We start from the raw sequence: 8,711 nt of genomic DNA, 5'->3' as shown, positions 1-8,711 counted from the left end.
GAAAGTGCACATTAGATCATATACCTACGGGAATGCTTTGCCCTTGTTCAGGGCTTAGGGTTCTTCCTTTCAACCGAACCTGCATCATGCTTCGGTCACTTTTCGCTATAGTGGTATATGGGGTTACTCGCCCTCCCTTCACTTCTTAAACAGCCATGATTACCAAGAACCAATGCTCAGCGCATTTTTATGAAACCCTTCAATTTCTCATGGCTTGCAGTCCACTTGAACAATTTGCTATTGTTCCATTGGTTCCCAAACGGATACATAGATTTCGAACATCAAAGAAAGAAAGCGTATTATGCGCCACTCCGGACTATCCATTCCAATTATTGTGGTTTTTGAGGTATCATACCAATACACGTCTCGGAATTTCGATCGATATTCGCGGAGTTGATTATCCCTCTCAAGAACGAAGATTCGGAGTAGTCCATAACTCACCAAGCATTCGATATAACTCATGCATTCGTGTACGAATCGGTGTAGATGAGATCACTTCTGCAAGTTCGGTAATCAGTATATCTCCATCAGCCGGCCGGTGGGAGCGAGAAGTGTGGGATACGTTTGGTTTACATTCCTCCAATTATCCTGATTTACGCCGTATATTAACCGATTACGGTTTCGAGGGTCACTCATTATGAAAAGACTTTCCTTTAAGTGGATACGTGGAAGTACGTCACGATGATTCGGAGAAACGTGTGGTTTCCGAACCGATGGAGATGGCTTAAGAATTTCGCTATTCCGATTTGGCCAGTCCTTGGCGACTAATGCCGCCCAGATCCTTTTGTAATTTCGCCAGTCCTTGGCGGCTAATGCCGCCCAGATCTTTTTGTACGTCTCCGGGTTCACCTGGCGAAGGAACGAAAAAAGACTGGCAAAAATTACTGATAGAGATCGAGGGGATCGATAAATTCATATTGTACATGCAGGAAGTGGTGCGCGATATTGATGTTGCCGCCTTTAAATACGCTTATGCGTATAAGCTCAAGAGAATAAGAGTTATGAAACACTTTGTTGAAAACATTATCGAAAAATATGCTGAAAGGCAAAATGTTGCCAAAACGACATTTGGCAAAATGAAAGAAATGGTTACTAGATTCAAAAAAGATCTCTAGCTCCGCAGTTCGGGTATCTAAACCCGTGGCGCCGGGAGTTCAGGTGGGTGAGCCGAGTGAAAGGAAACTATCCGGCCCGGTTCGGAGAGCACTTTGCCAGGCTACGCATCTGAAGTAAGCAAAGAGAATAGTTTTATTCTGTCCCATTGGACTAAGTTTACAGCTTGAATGCCGGATTTCTGACTCTACCCATTCGGATGGGTGTTTACCCCGAAACGTTTCTAAAGTGTATGCATACTTCCGTGAGTAACTTAGTGCAACACGGGTTCAAATCAACTTATTTTTGATATCACAAAATATTTATATGGCTTTTAAACTCACTTTAGGTAGCGTCCTTTTGATTGGAGCCTAGGGGTAAAACAAAACAGAAGTTTACCTCGCCGCTGTGTCTTCCATCCCTGCTTAAACAGATTCATTCTGCGCATTCCTCCCTACAAGAAAAGGCTTCAAATATCCGGGCAATTCTTGCGTTCCATCCTTCCCAGGCCCGGCTGGACGGATAAACGTGGCATGTGATTGCCCTTTGGGCAAGCACACTCGTAGCAATAGAGTGTGAGGGATCCCAAGCCGAGGACAAATGAAGGGATTGGGAGATCGGAAACATAGTATTTGCTCAAGAGGGAAGGGTTTCCTTACCGGAACCGGGAATGCTAGAACCAGAAATGCTGGAACCAGCACCGGAATATTGTATGGAAATGCTGGAATCAGCACCAGAATATTGTACGGAAATGCCATCAACTTCATTGCACCCTATCACTATAGGGGATCAATATTTAACCGGGTTGGCGGGTATGTTTCGTTGAAAATGACCCCGACCTGCGGGCCTTCAGTGAGGGCTAGATTGGTTTTGCCAGGGGATGTTGGAGAAGCCCATCCCTGCAAGCTCCCTTTCCGTCACGCTTTTGCCCTCTACCCATTCCGATCCAGGTTCGTTCAGAGGGAATTGCAGAACAATACTACATTCACAAGTAATAAGGGTAGTCCGGGCATAAGTAGGGCTCATGTGGGGAAACCGCTGCCTTTTTTCTCGCGATCGAATTGCGCGAGGCACTGATGGATTTGATGCAGAGAATATTCAGTATTAAGAAGTAGATCTGTGTCTGCAAGAGGTAAACCTGTGTCAACACTAAGAACCTTCTCACTTCAGGATTGCGAGCGAGGCGATCCTAGCAGGGATGCCTGGATTATCGCTGATCGTATCGTATTCTCAAAGCTGCAGCTGTGGTAATCGAGGCTTTGCTTCGTATTCTCGAAGCTGCTGCTTAGCGTTGATCGCTTCTTTAAGGATAATTGAAAGGTGATCGCTTCGCTCAGGCTTCCTTCGGGGAAGCCTTTCGCTACGCTTGCCTTTAGGTCCATTTCCAGAATCCGAGCTTGCACTCATCAATAGATGCAGCCGCGTAACCTCTTGCCGGTGAAAGCGGTTGACCATTAAGCAAGAGCGAGAGATCGACAATCTTGAAAGCGGTTGACCTTGATGCAAGAGAGGGAGAAGTCCATGGCGGAAAACTCGACCGCTTCAGCCAGTCGACCGCTTCAGCCAGTCGACGGGTTTCAGCCACTTCGACGAATGGAGGAGGCAACGATCTGATTCAATCACTAGAAAATACCTATAAAAAAGATGCGGAATGAATTAAACGGCTTTGTATTTATTTGTGTTTCAGGAATTCGGTGCTTGTTCTTTCAGTGTAAACTAGTCTGTAGCGTCCGTCTAGGAAGCTTGATCGGGGTAGAGCGCATCGCCGGTACGTCGTATCCGCTTCGCTTGGCTCGTCTAGGGCATCGGATTCATAAACCCCACGGCGTTGATTCCGTCGAACCGTATAACCCGAAACCTCTTCTACTGATGGCGGAGTTATTGACTCAGCCGTCCGTTGGAACGGCAACGGTAGTTGGCGAGTGAAGCAGGGGCCACCACAAGATCCACGAGGGACACTGCAGCAGGTGAACGCTAGGAACCTGCAGGGTTCCCTACTAAAGATTTACCTAATCGACAACAGAAAAATTGGCTATTTGCTATACCGGGCCCAATTCGATTCATTTCTTGGTCATTCCCAGGAAACCCGGGAAATAACGGCAATTTATCCCCGGCAGTTCCCGTTCCCCTACAGGAAGCAAAAGAAATAACGCGAGCCTAAAACAAAACCTCGACCTTCCCCCGGGTTCAACTCTTCCCTTGGGACGAGTTTCATACCAAAGGCTTTTCGGTCGAGGTGCCCTAAGTTATCTCGATGGGTGAAATCTCAATAAGGTGGTAAAGCTATCGAAAATCCTTTCAGAGGTAAGAGGGGAGGTGTGTCCACCTGGCCCTTGATCAAGGTCCCAACCACATTACGCTTTAATACGTGGATGACTTTTGAGTTCCATATCGGATATTGTCAATAAAAAAACACTGTCCCATTCCATGATAAAAGTTTTTACCTTTAGCCAGGAATTAATTCCTTGATGGATGCTTTATTTGTGATTTCTAGTGCAGATCTTTTCTTCTAGCAGATATAGCCTAAACACATATGCATATACATATTCATATTGAGATAAATCTATTTTATATGGATATATGCATATATGTATATATGGATAGAATCCCTCTCGTTCCCGGAATGGAAACCTTAAAGCACGATCCAGAATGGTTACGTTAGTGTTACATCACCATCAAATCCTATCGGATTTAACCCCTAGACCAGGTCACGCGACTACAGTGAAGTAGTTCGAGCTTCCTGGTTACCTGTTTTCAGCAAGTTCACCGGTGCTTTTGCACACCAACGAGATTTGGGCTAAACTCATCCCAAGCCCTAGGATAGCCTCACTCAATAGCGGATTTGACTGCCCCAGCCATGGAGAGGATACTTATTGGGAAGGGTCTTATCCTTATGACCCGTTACCAGGTCGTGAACCCTGGCCGAACGGGTGCCAGCTTCAACACATTGGGGCGGCCCGGAAGCGAAGCGATTTTACCAATTCTTTTTCCGCGTGAATTGGGTTGATTGAAGGTAACGAGGAGGCCATACTGGGTTAAATCATAACACCCCTCGAGGTGGTGAGGGATCGTGAGTGAGCATATTCTATGGCACGTAGCGGCAGCATCACGGGGTTACGTTGGAACCGGATTTCGAATGTCCAACCGAAGACTTCAATCTATAGGTTGTGAACGGAAAAGTAATTAGATTGTATTTTATGCACACATACAAGACGTAAATTTCATTGAATAAACATATCCCAATAATATATGCCGCAGCTGATAAGGATTTAATGACAATGTCAATAAATATGGCTCTCTCAAGCTTGCTTGGAAGTACACCACATTGGGATTGCTTACGCTTCAAAAGTTCGATTACAGAAGTGCGTCAGAAACAGATTAAGGTCACGTTTGCAACTCATACCGGACCGAGGCGTCAGTCGTGGATACGTCAATATGACGTGACAACGCCCCTATTGAAAGTTGGCCAAGGAATTACGCAACATGGAACGAAGATTTGCACTTTTAGACGGCTGAATGAGGTAATTTTCCCACGAAGACCGAGATTCGTTTTGACTTTAGCCAGCACTGCAGACTCTGGTCCTACAAAGCTTACCTCTTTGTCTGAGCTTACGCCTGGGTTTATCCCACGTAAGAATTAATCAGCTTTTTCACGACCTCCTCTGAGATCACGCCGGCTTCTTCTGGGTGCACAACCCCCGAAGGTCATGGAGCATAATTACTGGGGTTTTTACATTGATAAAAAAGGCTCAGCGAGGGGGGAACTCGACCGGTTCCCCAGAGGTGGTTCAAGATGAATTCGGCCCTTTATTCGGAAGCGAAGCGTCAGCAAGACGCAGCGACCGAAGCAAGCGATCTTTGCCGTTCTTGGGTCCCGAAGTCCCTTTTGTCCCGCCTGCCCTTTGGGGTTGATCAACCAACCCGATCAGTCTTGATAGATGTATCTCTCGGACCTACAGATGAAGACGAACAAGGTGACCCCGGGACCCAAGAACCGCAGGAGTTCGCTCATGTCCAATCGGATCCTCTAGGCATTGAATTGTTTGCTCATTATTAATGGATCTCCTCATGAACCTGATCGATCTATGAATCCAAACAATTATTGAATTGTTTGCGGGAGGCGGTAGTGAATATGAAGTTTTTTCGAGAAGCAGCGCTGAATCCCACGCCTCCTACGCCTCTAGGATTTCACCGAGAATGAGGAATGAGATGGATCGGATCGATGAGTGATCGCCTTTTCTGGCAAGTCTCCCCCTTGCTTGGAGCCTGCCTCTGGGCAATCTCTCTACCTCAGTGATCTTGCCGTCTTTTCCACTAGAGTCTTAGTTCCTTGCAAGCATACCGAAATTAATGAAATATTTGACAAAATGGCATTCTTTGATTTTGAGTACCGTATCTGATTAGAAAATCTGTGTATGCGGTCGATCCTTTCAGCTCTTGGGCGGCTTTCGATATACCTTTTTCTTCAGCTTCTATAGTTCAGCGGATAGACAGCTTTCGATGCACCTTCTCAAAGCTTCGCAGCGCTCAGCTTCATTGTTCGATAGATACACCAAACCCTTTCTTTTGCTAGAGTGCCTATCCAATGGACATAAGCAGATTTCATTTCTATCACGAGCATCGAGGCCATTTCTCCATTATTCTAGTCTTCTTTTTCAAGATCACTTCGGCCTGGCCACCTTCCTGGAGCTGGCATTAGATAACCAAACCCATCGCTGGACTAGGGCCTCTTACTGCTAAGCCTCTATATCCAACGATGCACTTTCCCACCATTCAACATCGTATTAGGACTGTCGAAAGACTTTATTAAATTAACGGCTTCTCACTATCGAAGAGCGAATAAAAAGCAAGCATCCTTCAAAATAAAAAACTTTCCAAACCAAAAAGGTAGCGAAAGGATTTGCCAAAAAAGCCCCACCCACCTTGCTACCCCGGTGCAAAGCACTGGATTGCGAGCATCCTTCGGATTGGTTCGGCATTCCCTTCCAGGTACATAAGGAATGATTGCTTGCCTGGCGGGAAGTAAATATTTCGGTTTCCATCAAAAAAAAGCAGTGAATGCGAGAATCCTGCAATAAATTGCAAGCGCTAGGAGAATCCCGGCCCTGGCTGTGTAGCTCGAATCCCTGGCTGTCGAAAGAAAAGCGGTGAATTGGGGAAGGGCAAAAAAAGGGCAAACGATTTTACGCAAGCCGGAAAACCACCTTATCACTCAGCAATGTGCATTGGTTGCTATCCGAGCAATTAGGGTTGGGTTTGACCAACTCCCGGAAAGCGAGAATTCGAATTCTCGCCTCGTCACACCACACCATCAAGTCAAAGTCCCCGGACATGACCTTCCGGAGAAACTGGTAAATAGAATACGCGGTACACCTGCGGCCCTCGGCGCCTCGACTGGACCCCTCATTGGAAAGAGAAATAACTACTTGGTTTGGGAGAGTGGTTCCAATGGCGGAATAATGATCTCTAAAAGCAGGCAAAAGTTGAGGGTTCGAATCCCTGGGAATTTTCTCTCCCCCGAATTACGAGAGTGAAACGAGTTGCTGTCTGCTCTTGCCAGCCCATTTCGCGGTTCCCCCTCTGGCTCAGGAAACGAGGTCATAGTCGAACGGTTCGCATACATTCTGGCCCCACGTACTTCTCAATCGAATAAGGAGCTCGAATCATTAAGAAATACTGATCCGAGCATTCGCTCGTATTCTGAAAGATGTGTCGTACTAGAGGTGCCGGTCAAGCGCAATCAACAACCCGTATCCTTGGGGAGCAGAGAACAGGGTGAGGCGGCCAGAGGAGCGGAATGAAGTTTCGAAATAATGAGGTAGCCTTGAGGAGGCTCCCGAGAAAGCGACTTCTCTCTAGCGCCGATACGATCGAAGTGGTGAACCGAGAAAAGATTCGTGAACTATTACTGCTGCCAACGACACACCCTTATGACATAGTTTCGACAGTGTGATGGGATGGGACCGTGTCTTGGATAAAGTCTAAACTCTAGAAAAAGAAGAAAGGGCTATGGGCACGTATAAACAATAGCTCCCTTGTGTTTGCCCATATGATACGTGCTGCACATGGAACGAGGACGGGGGCGTAGTTCAATCGGTAGAACGCATGTTTTGCAAGTATGAAGTTATCGGTTCAAGTCCGATCGTCTCCATTCGTATACAGATTGGCACATTAGATAGAAATCCAAAAGCGCCACCAGCAGACGGGCGACACACGTGCTACAATGGCCGGGACAAAGAGCTGCGACCCCGTGAGGGCAAGCTAACCTCTTTTACGCAGATTATGGCCGGAAGATACTGCCGGGGGTACGCGGCTTGTTGCCTGCCTAACGGCGTTTGCCACACCCATAATACGGAATTCATTGAAACCAGACACACACGGCACGAATGCGAGAATTTCGATATCAGGACCAGCGAGCGTGCACTACCTCCCGACCTAACTTTTCTTTTCACTCCCGCCGGGCACGAGTCCAGAAATGCGGTTAGCCCTTTTGCTTGCCTGCCAGCCAAGAAACTGCCATGAATATCGAGAACAGACAGAGAAGAGCAACAGAATATAAGTACGATTTACGCGCGAATTGATTTTATTTGCGTTAAAGAGTTCTGATTTATTCGGGTTTGCATGAAAAAAAGTGAACTTTCAAGTATGGAGCAACAGTCCTCTTTTGAAACTAAAACAGTTACAAGCTTACACATGAATGGTGATGCGGCAGACACTTTCACTGAAGATTTCACGCCCCTCTCGTGACCCTAACAGACACCCAATAGTTAGTTACGCTAGAAGGTGCGAAATTAATTGGAGCAGGAGCGGCTACCATGGCCTCAGCGGGAGCAGTAGCAGGTACTGGAAACGTATCTAGTCCTTCGATCACTTCTGTGGTGCGAAATCCTTCATTAGCGGGAGCAGCAGCAGGTATTGGAAACGCATTTAGTCCTTCGATCACTTCTGTGGTGCGAAATCCCTCATTAGCCAAACTTGCTATTAACGTAGGATTATTTGTTAGTTGCGTTGGGGCGGCCAAGGGAGTGATTTATTCTTTTGTGATGGATACATACGTAATTAAGAAATTGATCGGGTATCGGCTGTCCGGCGTTCTGTTGAAATGGCTTTTTCGTCAGGGTATTTTAGCCACGATTAGTACCGTATTTGTTCATCCTATCCTAATAGGGTGTGGGTTCTGGTTCTTGGTCGCCGGGAGCAAGTGCGTGGCCCACTGTGTAGATGCGGGGGAAGGTGGAAGCAGCTATGAAGGCGCCCTCTTGGCTTTCCGGGTAGAATTAAGCCGGGTATGTAATCCATCCCCGGATCGCCCGCCTATATCCGCACGGGAGGACCTAGAAAATCAATATGCCTTCTTCAAAGGCATATTGACCAGCGTTTGCGATGCACCGGCCTTGGATGACACAAGCAAAGCGGCACTGAGTGCAGCCTGCTCCTTCATGAAGGATGTCGCCCTGACGACATTGGCACAGCTTGTGGATTTCAACCCTGATATAACTTCCATCCATCAACCCGCTGATAATTTTGCAGCGGATTCCGTGGAAGTTAGAAACAGAGCTTTCAACTTATTGGCAAGATGTGAGGGGGCCCGGAGATTCACGGAAACCCGACGCAATGAC

General features: G+C 46.9%; 1 non-coding gene across 1 annotated transcript; it reads left to right on the top strand.

Annotated features, from left to right (window-relative positions):
• Nucleotides 1–7,170: 7,170 nt before the first annotated feature.
• TRNAA-UGC (transfer RNA alanine (anticodon UGC)) lies at nt 7,171–7,243 on the top strand. The gene has a single exon. It is a non-coding gene; the product is annotated as a tRNA-Ala (tRNA).
• Nucleotides 7,244–8,711: the final 1,468 nt, after the last annotated feature.

The sequence above is a fragment of the Cibotium barometz genome, unplaced genomic scaffold (assembly GCF_041138505.1).
Source record: "Cibotium barometz isolate CiBa-2024 unplaced genomic scaffold, ASM4113850v1 ctg539, whole genome shotgun sequence".
NCBI lineage: Eukaryota > Viridiplantae > Streptophyta > Polypodiopsida > Cyatheales > Cibotiaceae > Cibotium > Cibotium barometz.
The sequence above is the reverse complement of the archived record's forward strand: the minus strand, read 5'-3'. Positions and strand labels throughout refer to the sequence as shown.